Source organism: Salmo salar, chromosome 15, assembly GCF_965601325.2.
Source record: "Salmo salar chromosome 15, fSalSal1, whole genome shotgun sequence".
In the NCBI taxonomy this organism is placed as follows: Eukaryota; Metazoa; Chordata; class Actinopteri; order Salmoniformes; family Salmonidae; genus Salmo; species Salmo salar.
This window is the reverse complement of record NC_138305.1, coordinates 73,941,439-73,966,699: the sequence shown is the minus strand read 5'-3', so window position 1 is coordinate 73,966,699 and position 25,261 is coordinate 73,941,439. Positions and strand designations below refer to the sequence as shown.

The 25,261-nt window shown below is 41.0% G+C and overlaps 1 long non-coding RNA gene and 1 other non-coding gene across 2 annotated transcripts; both read left to right on the top strand.

The window, feature by feature from the left end:
* The first annotated feature begins 18,399 nt into the window (after window positions 1-18,399).
* Window positions 18,400-20,820, top strand: LOC123727300 (uncharacterized). The gene is made up of 3 exons (XR_014380563.1): window positions 18,400-18,619; window positions 19,621-19,754; window positions 20,001-20,820. It is a non-coding gene; the product is annotated as an uncharacterized LOC123727300 (transcript).
* A 2,357-nt stretch (window positions 20,821-23,177) lies between these two features.
* LOC145850294 (uncharacterized) lies at window positions 23,178-24,694 on the top strand. The gene is made up of 3 exons (XR_014380562.1): window positions 23,178-23,269; window positions 23,530-23,652; window positions 24,591-24,694. It is a non-coding gene; the product is annotated as an uncharacterized LOC145850294 (long non-coding RNA).
* Window positions 24,695-25,261: the final 567 nt, after the last annotated feature.

Sequence of the window (25,261 nt, the reverse complement as noted above, 5' to 3'; positions counted from 1 at the left end):
TCCCCCGTCTACTACATTGAGACAGAAACAACAAACAGCTGAATTATACAATAGTATTAGAATTCTGATGCCATACACTTATGCAAGTGAGACACAACTTCACTAAATCGAATGCCTCATGTCACACCCTCTGTGGATGGATGCTTGTAAACAAATACCATCCCTGTTACGTGTCCAATGTCCCACATCTACTTAATGTAGCTTACCCTGCAGAGTTAACTGCGGTGGCCTGCAGGGCAAAAATATGTAGAGAACATAGGAAGTAATGCTACACCTGGAGTGAGTTGAACATTATGAATAATTGAACAGCAGTTGAACAGTATGAATAATTTCTCTGTGGTCCACAAAAGGAATTAGAGTGACAGAGGTCCATGACCACGTTGACTGCCACAGCACCAATAAGGGACAAACGACTTGGAACCAGTTCAAATCTAAAATCCAGCTATAAAGATGGTGTGGCATTATGGTGCCAATGACTGAAATCAGTGGTTAGAACTAGAAGAAACCAAAACACCGGAGTACCGCACAACCTACATGAGGTGGCATACAGTAATTGTATGTATGGGGTACAGAGATGAGGTAGTAATTCGAAAATCATGTTAAGAACTATTATTGCACACAGAGTCCATACAACTTATTATGTGGGTTAACAAAGGGCTTGACTACTTATTGACTCAACATATTTGAGCTTTACATTTTTTATGAATATGTAAACATTCTGAAAAACGTACTGTACCAGTAAAGGTTTGGACACACCTACTCATTCCAGGGTTTTTCTTATTTATTTATTTTTTTACTATTTTCTACATTGTAGAATAATAGTGAAGACAGAACAAAGAAATAACACATATGGAATCATGTAGTAACCAAAAAAGTGTTAAACAAATCAAAATATATTTTATATTTGACATTCATCAAAGTAGCCATCCTTTGCCTTGATAACACTCTTGGCATTCTCTCAACCAGCTTCATGAGGTAGTCACCTGGAATGCATTTCAATTAAGAGGTGTACCTTGTTAAAAGTAAATTTTTGGAATTTCATTCCTTCTTAGTGAGTTTGAGCAAATCAGTTGTGTTGTAAAAACGTAGAGTTGGTATACAGAAGATAGCCCTATTTGGTAAACGACCAAGTCCATATTATGGCAAGAACAGCTCAAATAAGCAAAGAGAAACAACAGTCCATTACTTTAAGACATGAAGGTCAGTCAATGCGGAAAAGTTCCTTAACTTTGAAAGTTTCTTTAAGTGCAGTCGTAAAAAACATCAAGTGCTGTGATGAGACTGGCTCTCATGAGAACCGCCACAGGAAAGGAAGACCAAGAGTTACCTCTGCTGCAGATAATAAGTTCATTAGAGTTACCAGCCTCAGAATTCTGCAATTAACTGCACCTCAGATTGCAGCCCAAATAAATGCTTCACAGAGTTTAAGTAACAGACACATATCAACATTAACTGTTCAGAGAAGACTACGTGAATCAGGCCTTCATGGATGAATTGCTGCAAAGAAACCACTACTAAAGGACACCAACAAGAAGAAGAAACTTGCTTGGGCCAAGAAACACAAGCAATGGACATTAGACCGATGGAAATCTGTCCTTTGGTCTGATTAGTCCAAATTTGACATTTTCGGTTCCAACCCCTGTGTGTTTGTGAGATGCAGAGTAGGTGAACTGATGATCTCCGCATGTGTATTTACCACCGTGAAGCATGGAGGAGGAGGTGTGATGGTTTGGGGGTGCTTTGCTGCTGAAACTGTCAGTGATTTATTTAGAATTAATGGCACATTTAACCAGCATGACTACCACAGCATTCTCAAGAGTTACGCCATCCCACCTGGTTTGCGCTTAGCGGAACTATAATTTGTTTTTCAACAGGACAATGACCCAAAACACACCTCTAGGCTGTGTAAGAGCTATTTGACCAAGAAGGAGAGTGATGGAGTGCTGCATCAGATGACCTGGCCTCCACAATCACCCGACCTCAACCCAAATGGTTTGGGATGAGTTGTACCGCAGAGTGAAGGAAAAGCCGCCGACAACTGCTCAGCATATGTGGAACTCAAGACTTTTTGGAAAGCATTCCAGGTGATTACCTCATGAATCTGGTTGAGAGAATGCCAAGAGTGAGCTGTCATCAAGGCAAAGGGTGGCTACTTTCAAGAATCTCAAAAACAATATATATTTTGATTTGTTTAACACTTTTTTTGGTTACTACATGATTCCATATGTGTTATTTCATAGTTTTGATGTCTTCACTATTATTCTACAATGTAGAAAATAGTACAAATAAAGAAAAACCCTGGAATGAGTAGATGTGTCCAAACTTTTGACTGGTACTGTAAGTCCAATTTGACATTATGGGGTATTGTGTGTAGGCCAGTGACACAAAATCTCAATTTAATACATTTTAAATGCAAGCTGTAACACAACAAAATGTGGAAAAAGTCAAGGGGTGTGAATACTTTCTGAAGGTACTGTACATTCAAGCCTGCTGTGTGCTGAAAGGGAGCTGCTGCCTGCTATAAGGGATCTCAAATTCAAATGCTTTAGGCTTTTGTTGCACAGAACTAAGTGGGTCACACCACATCACCAGGACACAGTGCAAAGCATGAACAAGATAAACACATGATAAAATAATTTAACCATACAATCATCTCAAATATCACATTAAGAAATAAGATAGCTGCTGTGACAGGACTGGTGTGTGTGTGTGTGGGAGAGAGAGAGAGAGAGAGAGAGAGAGAGAGAGAGAGAGAGAGAGAGAGAGAGAGAGATGAGAGCAATATCAATCCTTTCCCATTAGGGCCCGTGAGGGTGAGGGGCTTCCCATCTCCCCCTTTCCTCACCCGTGCAGTGTCCAGATGTGGAGCGTTACAGAGCTGTGAGCTGGAACAGATGGCCCTCTTTGCCACTGTGGGCCTGCCTTGGATTATGTGGTGGCACAGGACCAGTCTGTGGAGCGGATGGGGGTGGAGTTTATGGGGGCAGTGTAGTGGGAAGATTAACATCTGCCAGGGCTTAATGCTGCTGGACGTGCTGGGTATTGGAGGTGGGGAAGTATGGAGGGTTATGCTTACAGCATAGGGGAGACCGAGTGTGGTTATTACCATATAGATGTAATAATGAATGTGTTTTATGTAACTGTGTGGTTATTACACTGTTTAGTCTTATGTGTACTTTCTCAGCCCCTTTATAACTAATTTAACTCTGTTACACATTATTTGAAACAATACACCAATCCATTTTCAACCTAACATCATACAATCAAAATTCTAGTGGATTATAGTCCGATAAAGTGACTTTTCATATATGTAATGGAGACAGGCTACAGCAGGCTATAGAAAAGGCATACCGAGGTAATAGGAATGGAATTGGCCAGTTTGTTAGGTGTTTAGATATACTTGCTGACTCAACAAAATAGAACTGAGAAGTACTTAAGTAAATGAACTATCCTGTCCTGGTGAATCGACTACACCCAAGATAAGTTGGAAATCATTTAGATTTAGGTTTTGAGGTGTGTGTGTGTGTGTGTGTGTGTGTGTGTGTGTGTGTGTGTGTGTGTGTGTGTGTGTGTGTGTGCATGTGGGCGTACATGTCTCCGCGTGTGTGCGTGTGTATGCGTGCATGTGCGCACATGTCCCTGTGTGTAGCCTCCTGGTCTGGTGACCATAGCGATTAGATTTGTGGGGTCTGACTGGATTAGTGTTCTCAGTATGTTTAGCAGATCTGATGAAGTCTTGGGATCAGGCCAGCCCAGTAATTACAAAAGGGGTTTTGAACCACAGTGGGGCCAGGAACGAGAGTCATTAGTAGATGTTGACAGTAGAGATGGATGGATGGAGGAGGGGTAGTAAATCATCAGAATCTAATGGATGTGGTGTTAGTCCAGATTTAAATACTGCCCTGGGATTAGATTTGGCACCTGGTCGCACGAGATTGCATTTCTGTAAACCAGTATAATTTCATAAATGTTTCCACTGACAGCATTGCACAGGCCATTTTATGGCAGTATGTAATAGTGGAATGAAATGAAACTTTTTTTCCAAGTGCATTTTCACTTCTAGATACAATGTACAGTAAAATGGGGAATACATTTTATTTTTACAATTCAATCATAAAAATATAGTAAAAAGCTAAACTTAATAAAGAATGAAATTATACCAGCTACAGAGGCCATATAGTACAAGGGTGTCTTTAAAACCTCAATGGGCGGCACTGCTCACAAGCTCCTCTTGCTTGTGAGCAGCAGTGTTAAGGATATCTCATTTAAAAGTGTATCAGGCAAATTTGAACAAAACTGTAATCTTGTCCTATAAATACCCCATCACACGCCCATCATGGTCTGCTTTGCTGACTCACTAAGTTATAGCTCCTGGCAAACACACCACCCACTAAAAATCTCACCCCTCAGCCAAAGATGGGTTTTGTCAACATAGTTTCCTCATTATTTTAACTTTCTTCATCAACATGACTTTGTATCACTGTGGCAATTTGGTTGACTAAACCATTTGTAATTACTTTATATGCCACAACTAGGTCACAATGTTTCAGCCTAATGCCTGGAGACAAAAGCTTCCTGGTTTCTGACATGTTGAATGCTAGATGGTTGTTTGGTATACAAGCTGAATGGTAGATCAACGAGTGTACACAGCACCAAGTTATACTGATGGCCAAATTGCACCCCCTTGTGATGAAAGCTAGATAGCAGGATCACAGAAATTAATACATTTATACAGGCAAGCCATAGTATACATTTAGGTCAACAGTTGAGCATTAAATGACTGCATTGTTATTTCTGAGGACATTAAAATGGTCTCAAATAAAAAATTCTTCATGAATTTAGTATCCCTTAAGCCTGCCAAAAAGTAAAAAAATAACAGATCGATTTCACATCCAGGCATTGGGGTCCTCAGTGGCTATCGGTGCAATGTTTTATTTCAGTGGTTTCAGAGATTCGCAATAATAACTAAAACACTAATATTTGTGTAAACTCTAACAGTTTTGTTCTGCGAGTGTCACTGAGTAGCCTGATACCCCATTTAATCGGTGTACAATCCATAGGTTGGGCTGTACAGTGAAATATGAATGTCCAATAGACTGACTGGAAATGTGATTTCTCACAATCAAAGTCCTCCAATAATAGCCAATATGCAAATATTTGTGTAAACTCTACATAGTTGTGTTCTGTGGATGTATCTGAGTAGGCTGATACCCCATTTCATGGGTGCACAATCCATAGGTTAGGCTGTACAGCGCATACAAGAATGCCCTCAATGCAGTTCTTTTGTTGAATTTATATGACAACATTCCAACCTTGTTTAGCATTATTGAGTCAGTTCAATTGTGGCATGATTCGACAATTTTTATCCGTTTGCATCCGTTTAAAATTGGGACTTTTATTTTGAAGGTGAACTGCCGATTCCACTATTGTTGCTCACTATAACAGTTTTTTAAATGTATTTATTTTTTATTGCAGAAACACCAGTATACATACAAGAAGTATACAAACAGACAATGATAACATATGCTAGGGGGTACAACAAATTACAGATTACACAAAGACCTTAAAAGATTAACACGTATTGATTGTTTTAACAGCTTTCTTATTGAAAAATGTAGAATAGTCTTAATGTACTGCTCGAATTCCTTATAGAAAACATGGCAGTGTTTTTTTATTGGTGAATTTACATTTATGAATATGACATTTTGCCATTACTCACCCTAACTGTTAATGTTGTTTACAACACACTGGTGGACTAACGGTAGTTGGTTAGTTAATAACTAGCTTTAAGGTAAATTGTATTTTCAAAACCATTAATGGCAGCTGGCCTGTCAACTTATAGTAGCAAAAACTAGCACGCTAGCTATCTGATTTAGCTAACTTAGACAATAGACTAACGTAGATAGCTAAGTTAGTGACGGTATCGTTGTCAAAACAGAAACGATGTCTCATGATGTCTGTCTGTTCTCATGTGATAACAAGCTAACTCAAGACTAATGCCAAACTTGAGTTACTGTTTTGCCAAGTTGGCATTGATAAAGATGTTACTTAGACTAACGTTAGAGATACTGTAGCTGTGTGATGATTAGTTGTCAGAGAAACTGCCATCATGACTTTTGTGAAGAGCACCATCAGGTGTTATGTTGCAAAGCAATCTTAACAAGTTAACTTTGTTCTAATACTGTATGTGTTGTCACTTACCAGTTCACTTTAGAATGAGGCCTCCAGTCATTCTGTTTGAATGTTTGGTTGTTTTTATATTTTTATCAAGTTATTCTGGAGATTTCCCGCCACACCTTCCCCTCTAAGCCCCTCCTCACTCCTCCTCCCTGACCCCTCATAATGTTGGAGGGACTTGTTGCCTGGGTATTCACATACCTTAGGAAAATATGTCAGCAGCCTAAATAGAGACTAGCTCTCAATCACCCTCCTCAAAGGTACCCTGTCTGCTTGTCTGTTTGGTGACTCAGGGTGTCCACTGTCGGTTTCTACGATGACATCATCCTCGCTCTTATCCTCATTGAATTTGACAGCTCTTCAACTTGCCAAACATGATATGCTACCAGAATCCCTGCAGTATACAATATAGCACGATAATTATAACAATGTATCATAACTTTGCTGAAGCACGGTAGCTGAAGTCTAGGCCCACCCTTGACCCTTGTCTTCCCAGGAGCAGTGGAACTAGAGAACCTCTCTCCTCTTAAGGATCGGACCCTTTTTTTAAATTTTCACCTAAAATGACATACCCAAATCTAACTGCCTGTAGCTCAGGCCCTGAAGCAAGGATATGCATATTCTTGGTACCATTTGAAAGGAAACACTTTGAAGTTTGTGGAAATGTAAAAGGAATGAAGGAGAATATAACACATTAGATCTGGTAAAAGATAATACAAGGGAATAAAACAGGGTTTTTTGTACCATCATCTTTGAAATGCAAGAGAAAGGCCATAATGTACACTGCTCAAAAAAATTAAGGGAACACTTAAACAACACAATGTAACTCCAAGTCAATCACACTTCTGTGAAATCAAACTGTCCACTTAGGAAGCAACACTGATTGACAATAAATTTCACATGCTGTTGTGCAAATGGAATAGACAACAGGTGGAAATTATAGGCAATTAGCAAGACACCCCCAATAAAGGAGTGGTTCTGCAGGTGGGGACCACAGACCACCTCTCAGTTCCTATGTTTCCTGGTTGATGTTTTGGTCACTTTTGAATGCTGGCGGTGCTTTCACTCTAGTGGTAGCATGAGACGGAGTCTACAACCCACACAAGTGGCTCAGAAAGTGCAGCTCATCCAGGATGGCATATCAATGTAAGTTGTGGCAAGAAGGTTTGCTGTGTCTGTCAGCGTAGTGTCCAGAGCATGGAGGCGCTACCAGGAGACAGGCCAGTACATCAAGAGACGTGGAGGAGGCCGTAGAAGGGCAACAACCCAGCAGCAGGCCCACTACCTCCGCCTTTGTGCAAGGAGGAGCAGGAGAAGCACTGCCAGAGCCCTGCAAAATGACCTCCAGCAGGCCACAAATGTGCATGTGTCTGCTCAAACGGTCAGAAACAGACTCCATGAGGGTGGTATGAGGGCCCGACGTCCACAGGTGGGGGTTGTGCTTACAGCCCAACACCGTGCAGGACGTTTGGCATTTGCCAGAGAACACCAAGATTGGCAAATTCGACACTGGCACCCTGTGCTCTTCACAGATGAAAGCAGGTTCACACTGAGCACGTGACAGACGTGACAGAGTCTGGAGACGCCGTGGAGAACGTTCTGCTGCCTGCAACATCCTCCAGCATGACCAGTTTGGCGGTGGGTCAGTCATGGTGTGGGGTGGCATTTCTTTGGGGGGCCGCACAGCCCTCCATGTGCTCACCAGAGGTAGCCTGACTGCCATTAGGTACCGAGATGAGATCCTCAGACCCCTTGTGAGACCATATGCTGGTGCGGTTGGCCCTGGGTTCCTCCTAATGCAAGACAATGCTAGACCTCATGTGGCTGGAGTGTGTCAGCAGTTCCTGCAAGAGGAAGGCATTGATGCTATGGACTGGCCCGCCCGTTCCCCAGACCTGAATCCAATTGAGCACATCTGGGACATCATGTCTCGCTCCATCCACCAACGCCACGTTGCACCACAGACTGTCCAGGAGTTGGCGGATGCTTCAGTCCATGTCTGGGAGGAGATCCCTCAGGAGACCATCCGCCACCTCATCAGGAGCATGCCCAGGCTTTGTAGGGAGGTCATACAGGCACGTGGAGGCCACACACACTACTGAGCCTCATTTTGACTTGTTTTAAGGACATTACATCAAAGTTGGCTCAGCCTGTAGTGTGGTTTTCCACTTTAATTTTGAGTGTGACTCCAAATCCAGACCTCCATGGGTTGATAAATTGGATTTCCATTGATTATTTTGGTGTGATGTTGTTGTCAGCACATTCAACTATGTAAAGAAAAAAGTATTTATTAAGATTATTTCTTTCATTCAGATCTAGGATGTGTTGTTAAAGTGTTCCCTTTATTTTTTTGAGCATTATATTATTCCAGCCCAGGTGCAATTTAGATTTTGGCCAGTAGATGGCAGCAGTGTATGTGCAAAGTTTTAGACTGATCCAATGAACCATTGAATTTCTGTTCAAAATGTTGTATCAAGACTGGCCAAATGTGCCTAATTTGTTTATTAATAACTTTTCATGTTCAAAGCTGTGCACTCTCCTCAAACAATAGCATGGTATTATTTCACTGTAATAGCTACTGTAAATTGTACAGTGCAGTTAGATTAACAAGAATTTAAGCTTTCTGCCAATATCAGATATGTCTATGTCCTGGGAAATGTTCTTGTTACTTACAACCTCATGCTAATCGCATTAGCCTACAGGGGATCCGCCGATCCTGAAGAAGTTAAAGAAAGATGCCCTCCGAGAGTTTGATCTGCCCTTTTAGGTCAAAGCAGGTAAGTGATCCATCAAGGTTACCGTTGAAAATATTCACAAGAACTATACAAATAATAATATTTAAACTCAATATGCAAAATGAGTTGTTAGAAATTGAGCAGAAGATTGGCAGGAAATCTATAAAAGAAAAAGAAACTCAGCTGCTGGTTTTTTTCACACCATCAGATTGTTGTTCATTTCTGGGCACTCACTACACTTATCTCGAGTTCTTGCTGATCAGTCTCGCTTGCGTGACCTTTTGTTTGCTAAAAGAATGTAAACAAACGATCAGGATTTTCTTGTCTGGCGAAGAAAATAAATTATTCAACATGCCGTTTCAACCAAACCAGTGTTTGATTTACTCATTAAGACAAGGCCAACTGGATGATAAGTCTATGTCTAGTCAGTGCAACACAGTATGAAAACAGTCTACAGTTCTTTGTGGAACTTGAAGTGTGACAGTGAGTTTCAAATCACATAACATTAGACAAACAATAGACACACAAAAGCAGCACTATCCATTTCACACAGTACGTGACAGTATTTGATCTGAGGATAGTGTGTTTGATAAGAAGAGGAGGCACCATTATGTTACACTAGCTTCAGGAACCTCTTTATGAAGATAAACCGGATACAACACATAGTGTTATGGGTACTCTAGTACTTCATTCTACTGTACACCATACTACTCCAGATCCGGTTCTACTGACCCCACAGTGGCCCCTGGGTCTTCTCCATGTCCCAGCTCAATCTCATCATCGGTCCAGCCCGACCCCAGGACTATGACGAGGAGACGGAGAGGGAGGCTGTGCGTGATCGCAAGAAACAGCTGCTCAAGGCACTCAAGGACAAGTGGAAGGTCGGTGGGAACGGTGCCAAGAATCCTGGAATCAGATTCAGTTGTAATCAGATTGATGTATCTGTAGACCATATATGTATGCATTATATGTAGGTAGACAGCTGCATTACTGTACTTAAAAGATGGGTCACAACGCATTAGTCTAATCTTATAAATGTTATTATTGATTACAATGTTGCCTCACTTTTGGAATCATTGTATTAGGCTATTGTAGTGAATAGTGGCATGCTAATCAAATCAATTTGTATTTGTCACATGCGCCGAATACAATAGGTGTAGACCTTACAGTGAAATGCTTACTTACAAGCCCTTAACCAACAATGCAGTTTTAAGAAAATACCCCCAAAAAAGTAAGACAAAATAATAACAAATATTTAAAGAGCAACAGTAAATAACAATAGCAGGGCTATATACAGGGGTTACCGGTACAGAGTCAATGTGTGGGGGCACCGATGTCGAGGTAATTGAGGTAATATCTACATGTAGGTAGGGTTATTAAAGTGACTATGCATAGATAATAACAAAGAGTAGCAGCAGCGTAGAGGGGGAGGGGGGCAATGCAAATAGTCTGGTTAGCCATTTGATTAGATGTTCAGCTTAGTGGTAGAAGCTGTTTAGAAGCCTCTTGGACTATGAAATGATATGTATCCAAGAGTTACTCCAAGCCACAAGTATACATGTGATTGTGATATGGGCAATTCCACAGTAACGAAATTGAGCTGACACAGATTTTTCACTTAAAATGTATGCCAAACAAAAAACATTTGATTTCAATGTTCAGAGAACCATACAACTCTATGCACAAGGACTACATTTAAAGGTGCAGCCGTTTTTATCTCAATATCAAATATATCTGAGTAACAATTAAGTACCTTACTGTCATTGTTATCAATAAAAAGTGTCAAAAAGTAACAAAAATACCTCCCTAGCAAAGAGAAATTTCTAAAGCAAGAATTTAGCTAGGAGTGGTCTGAGTGGGAGGGGAAACTGAAAACTAGCTGTTATTGGCAGAAAGGTTTGGAACTCTCCAAACCTTTCATCACCAGGCAGGCCAACACTCCATCCCACCAAAACAGGCAGACATTTCAGGCCGTCTTTTCAAACAGGTCTTACGCTAAAAAGGCATTATTATCGTTTTCACAGTTTCACAGTATTATGTAAAACACAGAAAAATCACATTTTCGACTGCACTGGGCCTTTAACAATTTAAACAAACATTAAACAAAAATGAGTTTACTAGAAAAACTGTGCAGATGCAAAGTTTGGTAACAGACTTTTTGTAAAATCTACCTCAGTTTTTATGTGACCACCATCTCTGAATTAATATTCAAAGATGTCTGCAGAAAGAATGGGGTGTCAGCTGTGACATGATACTTTGAGTTAGAAAAATATATATTTCAGTTATTAAACTACAGTAAGTGAAGTGGATTTATACCTAATTGTGGTAACAGAATGTCATCATGGGTCCCTGATCTGTACTACATAAACATGCATAATTACGGATCTGAATGTCATTCTCTTCATGGTGATGTATCCTTGTCATGTCCTGGCCAGTATAAGGGTTAATTGTTATTGTAGTTTGGTCAGGACGTGGCAGAGGGTATTTGTTTTATGTGGTTCAGGGTGGTGTGTTAGTTAGGAGGGTGTTTGATTTATTATTTCCAGGTTTTGAGTTATGGTCTTTGTTTATGTATTTCTATGTGTAGTCTAGTGAGTGTGTTTCTATGTTGAGTTAATTGGGGTGGACTTCCAATTGAAGGCAGCTGTTTGGTGTTGCCTTTGATTGGAAGTCCTATATTAGTTGGGTGTGTTTGTCTTGTGTTTGTGGGAGATTGTTTTTGCATTGCGTGTTTTGTTAGCGTGCAGAACTGTCATTTGTCGTGCTTATTGTTTTCTTGTGTTCAACGTTTGTTAATAAATTAAGAAAATGAACACCAACTCTGCTGCATATTGGTCCACCTTTTCGGACGACGATTTCGCTATATCGTCCTCCGACGAAGAAAGCCGTGACAATCCTAAATAGTCACACAAAGGTAGAAAAATGCAATATCCTCCATCTCGTCATTATATACAGATCTCTGGTTACGTTCTAATTTCTTTACACGGAGGAGGGAGAGAGAGCACGATGCTCGTGAATATGCACGTCCCATGTAATGTAAGTGGTAACGAGGAGTCGGAATACACAATTTTGCCTAATTATTGTTTTCTGACGCATTCATTTATTTTCTTTCGCGTGTTTCATATAGCCAGCCACGCGGAGTCGTAGAGCATATTAGGCTATTTACTGTGCGTTGATTGACAACTGAACAACAAGTGTTGACTAATTTATAAAAGGTGTCGAACTTATTGAATGAAGTCGACAACCTATAGCCCTTTGCCATTTGTAAATCATGCAACGTGGTTATACACTGAGCAGTGGCGATTTTAGCATGTAAATCATCGTGAGGGGAAAAAAATGGCTATAGGCTACATGTGCACCACCAAGTCAGAACAGTAGGTGAAATTAAGAGCTGAAAAGGGACCTAATCATTAGGGTGAGGCACATGGTCTACTAACAGCTTACTACACACCATGCACTTAGTATTACTTTCTTAGCTACAGTATACTGTACATATCTCCCTGGCATATTACATAATTTATGCAGCAGCATACAATACAGTTTTGGACTCACCTTGTTGTGCTGTGCTCACTTGAACAGGAAGGTGGCGTGGTGGTCCTTCGTGGGCAAATTTTGTCATCAAAGTCTAGTATTTTCTGGAGTTATGGTGCTTTCAAGACAACTGGGAACTCTGAAAAATATCAAGGTCGAATCATGACGTCAGTGATCTTCAGGTCGGAGCTCTAGAAAGAGGCCAGAGTTCCCGACTTGCGATTCTGAGTTGAATGACTGTTCAAAGCATATTTTCCCAGAAGGGAGCTAATATTTTCCCGAGTTCCCAGTTGTCTTGAACTCACTGAAGTCAGATTTCCCAGTTCTGAGTTTCAAGTTTTGAGCGTGGCAGAAGTCCTGCTGGATTGACAGCATGGGCAATGTTGAATATTTATAATTTTAAACTTGGAAAAGAGACCCTTAAACCCAGACTTGGGACCACACACCCACTCCACTGAATAGTAATGTAAAATGCTTAATAAATGCGACCATATTAGTCCAGTAGCAGGGATATGGACGACCGGTAGGCACGCTATCAGGACTCACCAGAGAGGGGAAAAAGGTACACTACCGTTCAAAAGTTTGGGGTCACGTAGAAATGTCCTTGTTTTTGAAAGAAAAGCACATTTTTTGTCCATTAAAATAACGTCAAATTGATCAGAAATACAGTGTAGACATTGTTAATGTTGAAAAGACTATTATAGCTGGAAACAGCAGATTTTTTATGGAATATCTACATAGGCGTACAGAGGCCCTTATCACTCCTGTGTTCCAATGGCATGTTGTGTTAGCTAATCCAAGTTTCTAATTTTAATAGGCTAATTGATCATTAGAAAACCCTTTTGCAATTATGTTAGCACATCTGAAAACTGTTGTGCTGATTTTAAAGAAGCAATAAAACTGGCCTTCTTTAGACTAGTTGAGTATCTGGAGCATCAGCATTTGTGGGTTCGATTACAGGCTCAAAATGGCCAGAAACAAAGAACTTTCTTCTGAAACTCGTCAGTCTATTCTTGTTCTGAGAAATTAAGGCTATTCCATGCGAGAAATTGCAAAAAAACTGAAGATCTTGTACAACGCTGTGTACTACTCCCTTCACAGAACAGCGCAAACTGGCTCTAACCAGAATAGAAAAAGGAGTGGGAGGCCCCGGTGCACAACTGAGCAAGAGGACAAGTACATTAGAGTGTCTAGTTTGAGAAACAGACAGCTTACAAGTCCTCAACTGGCAGCTTCATTATATAGTACCCACAAAACACCAGTCTCAACGTCAACAGTGAAGAGGCGACTCAGGGATGCTGGCCTTCTAGGCAGAGTTGCAAAGAAAAAGCCTTATCTCAGACTGGCCAATAAAAATAAAAGATTAAGATGGGCAAAAGAACACAGACACTGGACAGAGGAACTCTGCCTAAAAGGCCAGCATCCCGGAGTCACCTCTTCACTGTTGACATTGAGACTGGTGTGTTGCGGGTACTATTTCAGGAAGCTGCCAGTTGCTTATGAATACAGGCCTCCCTGAGTTTTAATTCAGCATGAGAATCGTAATTTTTTTTACTGCTTAAGATGGGGTTTGACGTGGTAGCAGACAGTGTTTCATCACCATTTTGTATTTTGTTTGTGAAGAATTTCATATTACATGCTAATTCGTACAAGGACCCTTCTCACTGCAAGGTACAAGGGCATGCTTTTGGCTTGCTGCTTGGTTTGGGAGTGTGAACTGTCTGCACTCTGCAGATGGTTGTTTTATGGACTTTCATGGTTTACAGTCTTTGTGTGTTTTCTATCCTGAACCTCTTGAATCAATTGCTTGGGTGTTTATTTATATGTTTGTATGTTTAGTCTGTGTTTCCCTGACCATCTACTTAATCTTAAAGTGATAGTTCAAATCCACTGTTTAGGCTGGGCATAGCAATTGCACCAGTTCCTTCCCACAGTATAATAGGGAAACACTAACTAAGTTGCTGTGCTGCTTATTGTTTTGTCAGATGTGAAATAATAAGAGAAAGGTCATGTCAATGGCTTTTCCAGATGTTAGTGTATGTTCATTACGCAGTTCATTTTCCATCACTTGGCTAACGTTTCATCTTGTTCCCAAAGGATTGCGTTAGAGAGAGCCAGTCACGTACTGGACCAGCGACGATTAGTGAGGAGGAGGAGGAGAAGAAGGAGCAGTCGGCTGAGAAGCCCAAAACCTCTTCCACCACATCCTCCTCTGGTTTCTCCCTGGGCAGGCCCCAGGCCTGGGAGAATCTCTGGTGTGGTCTCACAAAACTAATGTGTGCAAATGTATATTTCAAATAAATAGTCAGAATAATATCCTTGATGTTGTGTGTCTTCCCAGAGGACCACTTTTGTCTGTTGGACTGCATAGCCTTGGACCTTCAGGAGATGGACATCTTTGCTGCAGAGCATATGCCCTGCCAGCCGTGGGCCAGCGCCACAGGGAAGCAGCCCGACTCAGACCTGGTCTTCCCCTCCTACTTGGCCCGCTGCACCACAGTATCCCTGCTCAAGGAGCGCTGCCGCCTCAAACACAAAGTGGAGCGCAACCTGGACAAGTGAGCCTAATGGGAAAGACGGGCTTGTTTCAGCAAGTGGGCTTGCTTCAGCAAGAACACTACTGTTGTCTTGCTTACATAATTGTTACCCACTGGGCAAAACTTACGATATCATTTTAAAGTTTTTCCTGTGGATAGTGGATAAATGTCCAAAACTGACTGTCGTTGTTGCATGTGTTTTTATGTTGCTAGTAACTATTGATTAATAATAGTTGTCCCTGTGTTCAGATGACTTGGGAATCCCAAGTGAAACAAAAATATATTTATTGATTGACTGACAAGTGCTCTGAGCCATACGGTACCAGGCATGTCCATCCACGGCAGCCTGTCCTCTGTGCACTGCTCACTGGACCTGGAGCGCTACCAGCTGATCCGAGGCCTGCTGGGCAACAACATGGGAGAGCCTGTCGAGGAGTTAATTTGCCCGTACAACCTACAGGACCCCAGTAACTATGTGAGTAAACACACACTCTACACTGTGGCCGACTGTCAATTATAGACTATTAATTGACTAACAATGTTGAGAGGGATTCTTCTGAGTGACTCCATGTGTCCCCAGACAGTGTTGAGTGGTGACGTGTACACCAGCCTGTCCATCCTGGTGGATATGATGAACGTCAGTCTGGAGTTGCTGGACAACCCCAAGGCCACTGGACAGAAACCATGCTCACTAGCCAGGTTGGTATTAACACTTTTGACCACGGAGATATCAAGTGTTTGCTCTGTAGTTACTTTAGCAAATTACCAGGGTTGGGGACAAATCCTATTTATATTCAGTCAATTCAGGAAGTAAATGGACAGTCCCAATTGCAACGTTCCTCACTGAAGCGCTCTTCTCCTTCTCTGCAGGTTTGATTTCATGAAGTCCAAGTTGCTGTTTGAGAGTTTCTCTAACGGTTCCAAGTCTATGAATCTGGTGTCTCACTCCATCTTGGCATATGACACCTGTTACACCTGGCCTGGCATGAATGCGGGCAGCAGTGCCAGGGGCAAGCACAATGTTTTCGACTGCATCCTGCAGCCAAGACAGGCGTCAATCGGGCCATCCTCCAGCTGGAGCTGCATTACAGGTATGTGACATGTCTGCAGATAACATTTCTAGGTGGTAACAGGTATAAATAAAATAACAGAGGTTCGAGCACAGAGCCTCATGGAACGCCAAATTCAAAATCTGTGCCTGTATTGGCAAATGGGTCTTTCTATAAATTAGGGTACCAGTGAGGATTTCCTATACTGGACAACTTGTTACAACTATTGATAAGTCATTGATAATAATCTGCCACTTTTTTTCATGTCATTATATTAAGATAGCGATATTCAATACAATTCAAGAGTTGGTTTAAAACCTATGTTTAACCGTTTCTCATGGTTGGTGTCTTGACGGATTTGTCCACAATCGTGTGACATAAAACATCACTTTTCTGTCCTTGCATGTATGGCAGTGTAAGTTGTCGTTATGTCATATACAGTTGAAGTCAGAAGTTTACATGCACCTTAGCCAAATACATTTAAACTCAGTTTTTCACAATTCCTGACATTTAATCCTAGTAAAAATGCCCTGTTTTAGGTCAGTTAGGATCACCACTTTATTTTAAGAATGTGAAATGTCAGAATAATAGTAGAGAGAATGATTTATTTCAGCTTTTATTTATTTCATCACATTCCCAGTGGGTCAGAAGTTTACATACACTCCAATCGTATTTGGTAGCATTGCCTTTAAACTGTTTAACTTGGGTCAAACCTTTCGGGTAGACTTCCACAAGCGTCCTACAATAAGTTGGGTGAATTTTGGCCCATTCCTCCTGACAGAGCTGGTGTAACTGAGTCAGGTTTGTAGGCCTCCTTGCTTGCACACACTTTTTCAGTTCTGCCCACACATTTTCTATGGGATTGAGGTCAGGGTTTTGTGATGGCCACTCCAATACCTTGACTTTGTTGTCCTTAAGCCATTTTGCCACAACTTTGGAAATATGCTTGGGGTCATTGTCCATTTGGAAGACCCATTTGCGACCAAGCTTTAACTTCCTGACTGATGTCTTGAGATGTTGCTTCAATATATCCACATCATTTTCTTGTCTCATGATGCCATCTATTTTGTGAAGTGCACCAGTCCCTCCTGCAGCAAAGCACCCCAACAACATGATGCTGCCACCCCCATGCTTCACGGTTGGGATGATGTTCTTCGGCTTGCAAGCCTCCCCCTTTTTCCTCCAAACATAACGATGGTCATTATGGTCAAACAGTTCTATTTTTGTTTCATCAGACCAGGGAACATTTCTCCAAAAAGTACGGTCTTTGTCCCCATGTGCAGTTGCAAACCATAGTCTGGCTTTTTTATGACGGTTTTGGAGCAGTGGCTTCTTCCTTGCTGAGAGGCCTTTCAGGTTATGTCGATACAGGATTAGTTTTACTGTGGATATAGATAGGTTTGTACCTGTTTCCTCCAGCATCTTCACAAGGTCCTTTGCTGTTGTTCTGGGATTGATTTGCACTTTTCGCACCAAAGTACGTTCATCTCTAGGAGACAGAACGCGTCTCCGCCCTGAGCGGTTTGATGGCTGCGTGGTCCCATGGTGTTTATACTTGCGTACTATTGTTTGTACAGATGAACGTGGTACCTTCAGGCATTTGGAAATTGCTCACAAGGATGAACCAGACTTGTGGAGGTCTACAATTTTATTTCTGAGGTCTTGGCTGATTTATTTTGATTTTCCCATGATTTCAAGCAAAGAGGCACTGAGTTTGAAGGTAAGCCTTGAAATACATCCACAGGTACACCTCCAATTGACTCAAATTATGTCAATTAGCCTATCAGAAGCTTCTAAAGCCATGACATCATTTTCTGGAATTTTCCAAGCTGTTTAAAGGCACAGTCAATTTAGTGTATGTAAACTTCTGACCCACTGGAATTGTGATACAGTGAAATAATCTGTCTGTAAACAATTGTTGGAAAAATTACTTGTGTCATGCACACAGTATTTGTCCTAACCGACTTGCCAAAACTATAGTTTGTTAACAAGAAATTTGAGGCGTGGATGAAAAACTAGTTTTAATGACTCTGTACAAATCCTGGATCTAGCTGTTGGACAGTTATATATAATGTTTTTATATCTCAGAAATGCAGTGTAACTACGTAACATTTCGAGTCTCCTTATGTTAAGTGGTGAAAACAGGGCACACAAATCCCCCAAAATGTATGCGATTGCAAAATCAAATGCTTCTAACCGAAATAGTCACTTTACCTTGATAATTAAAACCTAAATCGATACTTTGGTTCTTCAATAATTATGTATAATACTTGTTGGATGTGCATTTGGTGTCGAGCTGTTTTATTACGGCGTGATATTTTCACACATATCACTCATCTGATTCAGGAAGGACTTTCTGAATGACAGTCAGGTGACGAACAGCTGTTGTGATAGTGCATGCAATACAACAATAGCCCAAATGCTGGAAAAAAAGGTGTTTCGAGGAATATCCAGAATATTTTGGTCTCGTTCGTTATGCCGGTGAAGACCGTTGTGCCTCGATTGACGCTGGATCTAATTAATCCCTAGCGAATTGATGTTGATCATCTGTTGTCTGCTTGATTTATATCAGGGCAGAGAAAGCATCAAGGTAATGAGTTCATGTTTTCATTTTTCGGATTAGACCCTGAGACTATTGCAAAACACCCCAACGCTATTCCTATGAATTATTCTGGATATAATAACAACAAATGACAGCCTAGTGGGCTTCTTCACAACATGATCTGGTAATGAAATAACATGACAAATACATTTTGGTTTCATGTTACATCTGCCATTTTAAACAATACAAGAGGCTTTAAGTAGCCTACTTGAATGTGGATCTCAGAAATTCAAGTACTGGAATAGGCTTACCTTAAAAATCATACAATTCCTCAATGTGTTATTATTGTAGCCAATTTATAAGTTCTCCTCCCATATAATTTTCCGTAAATTTTTTTTTTTGATCAGTTTTTATGAGAGGTGGCCACTTTCGTTTGTTTTCCACTGCTTCAATTGAAGGGTGTTGCGGTAAAACCACGAGCAGTTATTATGAGGATGACAACATCTAATGCTGGCTTCCTCTTGACTTTCCATACAAATCCTTCCATTACAAAAGGAACCTCGTTTTTGGTCGATTTCTCATTATAAAAACCGCGATGGTGAGATTCAAATGAGATTAATGCTGCCGCTATTCATGGCTTTATTACGTGTGTCTGCATCGGCCACATAGGCTACAGAAACATCGCCATGCATCCACTGTAATTGGTCAAACTCTTAAACTCTCAGTTTAATACATGTACAAAATTACCCTCTTTCCCTAAAAACACGATGGTCATGACTTTTGTACATGAAAGGGGAGGTTAACTTGGCCCCGCAGACAATCAATCTGAGATCGACTTACGTTTTTTGCGCTAACCCCTATGTTGTACAATAGAGATGTAGATATAGTCAGGCACACATCAAGATACAGTATCATTTGAAGTGTCTCTCATAATCATGATTTTTCTAGTTGTATTTTATGCCACATTGTCACCACTAGTTAATAGCGTTAATCGTAATAATAGCCATAATGGTAATATAATGTATAATAAAGGTTTTGCTGTTCCCCAGGCACTGAGTTTGTGGTGGTGGAGGATTTGTCTTGTCTGGAGACCAATGCCATCATTCTGAAGTGCACCCCTGTACTCATCTACAAACCCCGTCTGCTTGACAGACTGTTCTCTGGCAGCCTAGCCGGCATCGAGGTAACTGACCAATACTTTTCAGAACTGTCCTGAAACCACTGGACTACTAACTCAATACAGAGCCCTTTGTCAATTTGAGTCCATTTGTGTCAATATGGGTGTATACAGTTGGATAGAGGGCACAGAAGCTGTCACAGAAGTGATAATGGAAAAGATAGGGTTGGGCCCTCTTTCCAACTCTTATGCTATACACAAGGCTGTTTGAAGCTGTGTTGTCATGTTTGTGTCCTCCTGTCCATATCAAAGTGTTCTCCTGTCGGCTGGGCAGCGAGCAGCAGACAGCCCTGTCCATCATCGACCCAGTCAATGTGCAGGTGGAGCTGTGTGGCAGTCCCACCTACCAGAGCAGCTTTGGCCTTCTAGATGTCTTCAACATGGCGGACTTCCCACCACTACTGGAGGTCAGGGTTCCGTCAATGGTGGGGATTGCAGAAAGGCCATATAAAGCACCTGTTCATTTTCTGTTTCGACACATTTTGTCCCATTTCATGCCTACTGAACTGAACATCACAGGAAGGTCAAAAAGATCATCAAGGACAACAACCACCCGAGCCACTGCCTGTTTACCCCGCTATCATCCAGAACGCAAGGTCAATACAGGTGCATCAAAGCTGGGACCGAGAGACTGAAAAACAGCTTCTATCTCAAGGCCATCAGACTGTTAAATAGCTAACATAGAGAGGCTGCTGCCAACATACAGACTCAAATCTCTGGCCACTTAAATAAATGGACTTAATAAAGGTATCACTAGTCACTTTAAATAATGCCACTTTAATAATTTTTACATATCCTACATTACTCGTCTCATATATATACTGTATTCTATACTATCTACTGCATCTTGCCTATGCCGCACGGCCATCGCTCGTCCATATATTTATATGTACATATTCTTATTCATCCCTTTACATTTGTGTGTGTATAAGGTAGTTGTTGTGAATTTGTTAGATTACTTGTTAGATATTACTGCATTGTCGGAACTAGAAGCACAAGCATTTCGTTACACTCACATTAACATCTGCTTACCATGTGTATGTGACCAATAAAATTTGATTTGATTTGAAAACTATTTTGCAATTAGAACACTATTTGTAATCACTTAATTTATGTAAAACATCAATGGGTCTCTGTTGCCCTCACAGATCCAGTTCCCTGCTTTGGACATCTGGCTTTCTTACAACGACGTTCAGCCCTGTTAGGTATATCACCTCAGAGGCCTACAGGGGTGTCGTAAAGTTATATGGTGAATAGTGTCCCATGATGCCCCCCCCACACACACACACACTTTAAAAAAGTACAACAAATTGGCTTTTCCTACTAGCACTGACTTTTCTGATAACTACACTGAGCAAATATACACACAAAAAGCTTATTTCTATCATATTGTGTACACAAATTTGTTTACATCCCTGTTAGTGAGCATTTATCCTTTGCCAAGATCCATCCACCTGAGAGGTGTAGCATATCATAAAGTATATCATAAACCTCTTGCCGCGGATCCCGTAACCGGGATCAACATCCAGCGAAAAAATCTGAGCACCATATTCAAAACCAAATCTAATAATTTCTGTTTCTCAAACATAGGACTATTTTACACCATTTTATATATACACTTCTCCTGAATGGAACCACGTTGTCCGATTTCAAAAAGGCTTTACAGCGAAAGCAAAACATTAGATTATGTTAGGAGAGTACATCGACAAAAACAACCACACAGCCATTTTCCTAGCAACTAGCATGCATCACAAATACCCAAAACACAGCTAAATGCAGCACTAACCTTTGACGATCTTCATCAGATGACACTCCTAGGACATCATGTTACACAATACATGCATTTTCTGTTCGATAAAGTTCATATTTATATATAAAAACAGCATTTTACATCGGCGCATGACGTTAAGAAAATATTTTCCCTCAAATACTGCCGGTGAATCAGCGCAACAATTTACAAAAATACTTGTCATAAACATTGATACAAAATTAAACTGTCATTCAAAGAATTATAGATGAACATCTCCTTTATGCAAATGCTATGAAAGATTTCAAAAAAGCTTCACGAGGAAAGCACTCTTTGCAATAATCTGAGTACTGAGCTCAGAAAAATACACTAGGCTATACAGATAGCTGCCATCTTGGGGACATCTAAAATCATACATTGCATTAGAAATATTCCCTTACCTTTGATCATCTTCATCAGAAGGCACTTCCAGGAATCCCAGGTCCACAACAAATGTTGTTTTGTTCGATAAAGTCCATAATTTATGTCCAAATAACTCCTTGTTGTTCGTGCGTCCAGTAAGCTACTCCAAGTGTAGAAAGCGAGCGGACGATGTCGCAACGAAAAGTTAAAAAAAGTTGTATTTACGTTCGTTCAAACATGTCAAACGTTGTAAAACATCAATCTTTAGGGCCTTCAGAACGTGAAGATTCAATAATATTTCAACTGGACGGTTCCTGTGTCTTGAAAAAGGTTTTGGAACGGGAGGATCCTCCCTCGTGAACGCGCCCCAAGAAGTGATGTCACCCCCTGCCTCAACAACTTCCCCTCCTTGTCATTCGGGCTCTGTTCATAGTAGAAGCTTCAAACAACTTTGTAAAGACTGTCGACATCTAGTGGAAGCCGTAGGAAGTGCACAATTATTACTACGTCACTGTCTATTCAATAGGAAACGACTTGAAGAGAGCCCATGCATCCAGATTCCCACTTCCTGGTAGGATTTCTCTCAGGTTTTTGCTTGCCATATGAGTTCTGTTATACTCACAGACACCATTCAAACGGTTTTAGAAACTTCAGGGTGTTTCCTATCCAAATCTACTAATAATATGCATATCCTAGCTTCTGAGTCTGAGTAGGAGGCAGTTTAATATGGGCACATATTTTTTTCTGAAATTGTCAATACTGCCCCCTATCCTTAAGGAGCTGTAAGAGGTTTTAATCCCATTGAGATCTTGTGGTCAGTCCTCAAGAGGCGGTTAGACAAACGATAACCCACAAATTCTGACAAACTCCAAGCACTGATTATGCAAGAATGGGCTGCCATCAGTCAGGATGTGGCCCAGAAGTTAATTGACAGCATGCCAGGGCGGATTGCAGAGGTCTTGAAAAAGAAGGGTCAACACTGCAAATATTGACTCTTTGCATCAACTTCATGTAATTGTCAATAAAAGCCTTTGACACTTATGAAATTCTTGTAATTATACTTCAGTATTCCATATTAACATCTGACAAAAATATCTAAAGACACTGAGGCAGCAGACTTTGTGAAAATTAATATTTGTGTCATTCTCAAAACTTTTGGCGACGGACTGTATACTGATATTGTGTAATATAATGTTAGTGGTATATACTGTAGTATTAGTACTATAACAACAACTAAGTAATGTCTTCTGAGAACTCATTCTCCATTGAACTCCAATGGCAGGGCTCTATGTGCTGCAGCGGATTGGCTCGACCCTGGAGGGCAACAACAGCTTCACTTTGTCAGGGGACTACAACAACAGAGAACTGTCAGGTGAGCATGCTGGTGATGAACACCGGGGGGCAGTCAGTCACAATATTTTGCTTTAACCCACGAGAGATCATGTAACGATCTTAACCACTGTTTCATTGTGTGTGTGTGTGTGTGTGTGTGTGTGTGTGTGTGTGTGTGTGTGTGTGTGTGTGTGTGTGTGTGTGTGTGTGTGTGTGTGTGTGTGTGTGTGTGTGTGTGTGTGTGTGTGTGTGTGTGTGTGTGTGTGTGTCCGTTTTCATTTGCGTCTTTGTGTGTGTCAGTTTGGGAGCCCTTCATCGAGCCCTGGCCCTGTTTCAGCCTGCAGGGTGCCTCCAGCCACCGCGCCTCAAGATGGGCATCCACGCCAAGCAGACTGGACGTCAACATCACCTCTGTCCTTTTGGGTATGACCTGCACTGCCTACTATTTGGACACAGTGGATGCTTCTGACACGGCAGCCTATTCCCTATGTAGTGCACTACTCTTGACCCGGGTCAAAAGTAGTGCACTATGTCGTGAAAAGGGTGCCATTTTGGGAACACCAGTGTCTTTGCCTTCTTCACACCTTGTTTAACTACAGTGGGTTAGCCCCGGATATATGTAAGCCATGTATGTGTGATCTGTAGTGGTGGACTTTGAATGGATTTGAGCACAGATTAACCATTATATTGACCAGATATTCTAGTGGCCGCTCTAATAATGAAAATAAATGTCTTAACAAATGGAAGGCAGTCGGGATGAGGCAAGATCAGGTGGGATCATTCTAGCCAATGAGAGGGCAGATATGCGTGTGAACAGCTGGCACAACGGTTTCGTCTAGTTACCACAGCCACAAAGTCAAAATTGTTTATATCCTAAAAATTAATGAAAACTAAAATGAGCTTTTTGGTTGTAATTTAAGGTTAGTCATAAGATTAGCAGTGTGGTTGAAGTTAGATTTAAAATCACATTTTAAGAAGATAAATTGTAGAAATAGTCAGGGTTTATGGCTTTGTGGCTGTGGTAACTAGTGACGACCAGTCACAACTCAGATATAAATAGTTTTTTCTCAAAGATGCTGGTATGTCACATGGCCTACTTATATTACTGGTAACAACCTAAACATTATGTAACTTCTATTCGATCAAATAAGCCACACGTAGCAAATAAGCCATTACATTTTTTGTTAACCAATGTCGACACTCATTGACCTCCATGGAAAAACTCCTTGTTCACCAAAAAAACTAAAAAGCTCCACTTGCTGGAGAAGACAGATTTTCGCCCAGTTACGGCTCTCGCTTTGCTTCTTCCGCTCTGATTTGAGTTTCCCCCTCACCTTGCTACTGCCCTCTTCTGGCTACAGAGAGCAGTACAGCCTCACCAAGAGCTCCTGGCTGGCTGACTACTGCAAGAAAGAGGAGCAGCCTCCCCAACCCTCGGCAGCCCTATCCTGGATGGGCCCCCCCCCCCGCCTCTGACAGAGTGAGTACTGTTTCCCCCAAGTTTACACACACACGCATCACTTGTTATGGGCTGAAAATAGCCTCAGTAGAAAAAAGTAGAACCCTCATACTCAATTGCTCCAGCACATTACTGTATTAGTTAGCGGGTTGTTACAAAAATCAGATGTACTATACGTTTGTTCTGGAGTATATGATTGCGTGGTTCCCACTTTATTCTATGCTAATGTTTCGATAGTGCCAGCATTTCTTTGTATTTCTATTTGTATCACGTCATGTTGTGTTGATTTAAAAATAAAAAAAAATTGCAATGCAACAAAGCTTTACACAGATGCATTGGAAACCTGCCTGAATTATTGCCGCCTTCGCATGGTTATTGCACATTTGGATTGTTTGACGAAAATGAAAATGTTGATTCAAGTGTTGGGAATGACTGTCTATTTACACAGCTCCTTTGCCTTGTCAAAATGGTGTATTAAGAGTTAAGACCGGCTCTCATGTTTTTGTTAAATCATTTTGGTAACTCTTTACTTTACGGTCCTAGGCCTATATAGGTCTATTGTTTCAAATTTTT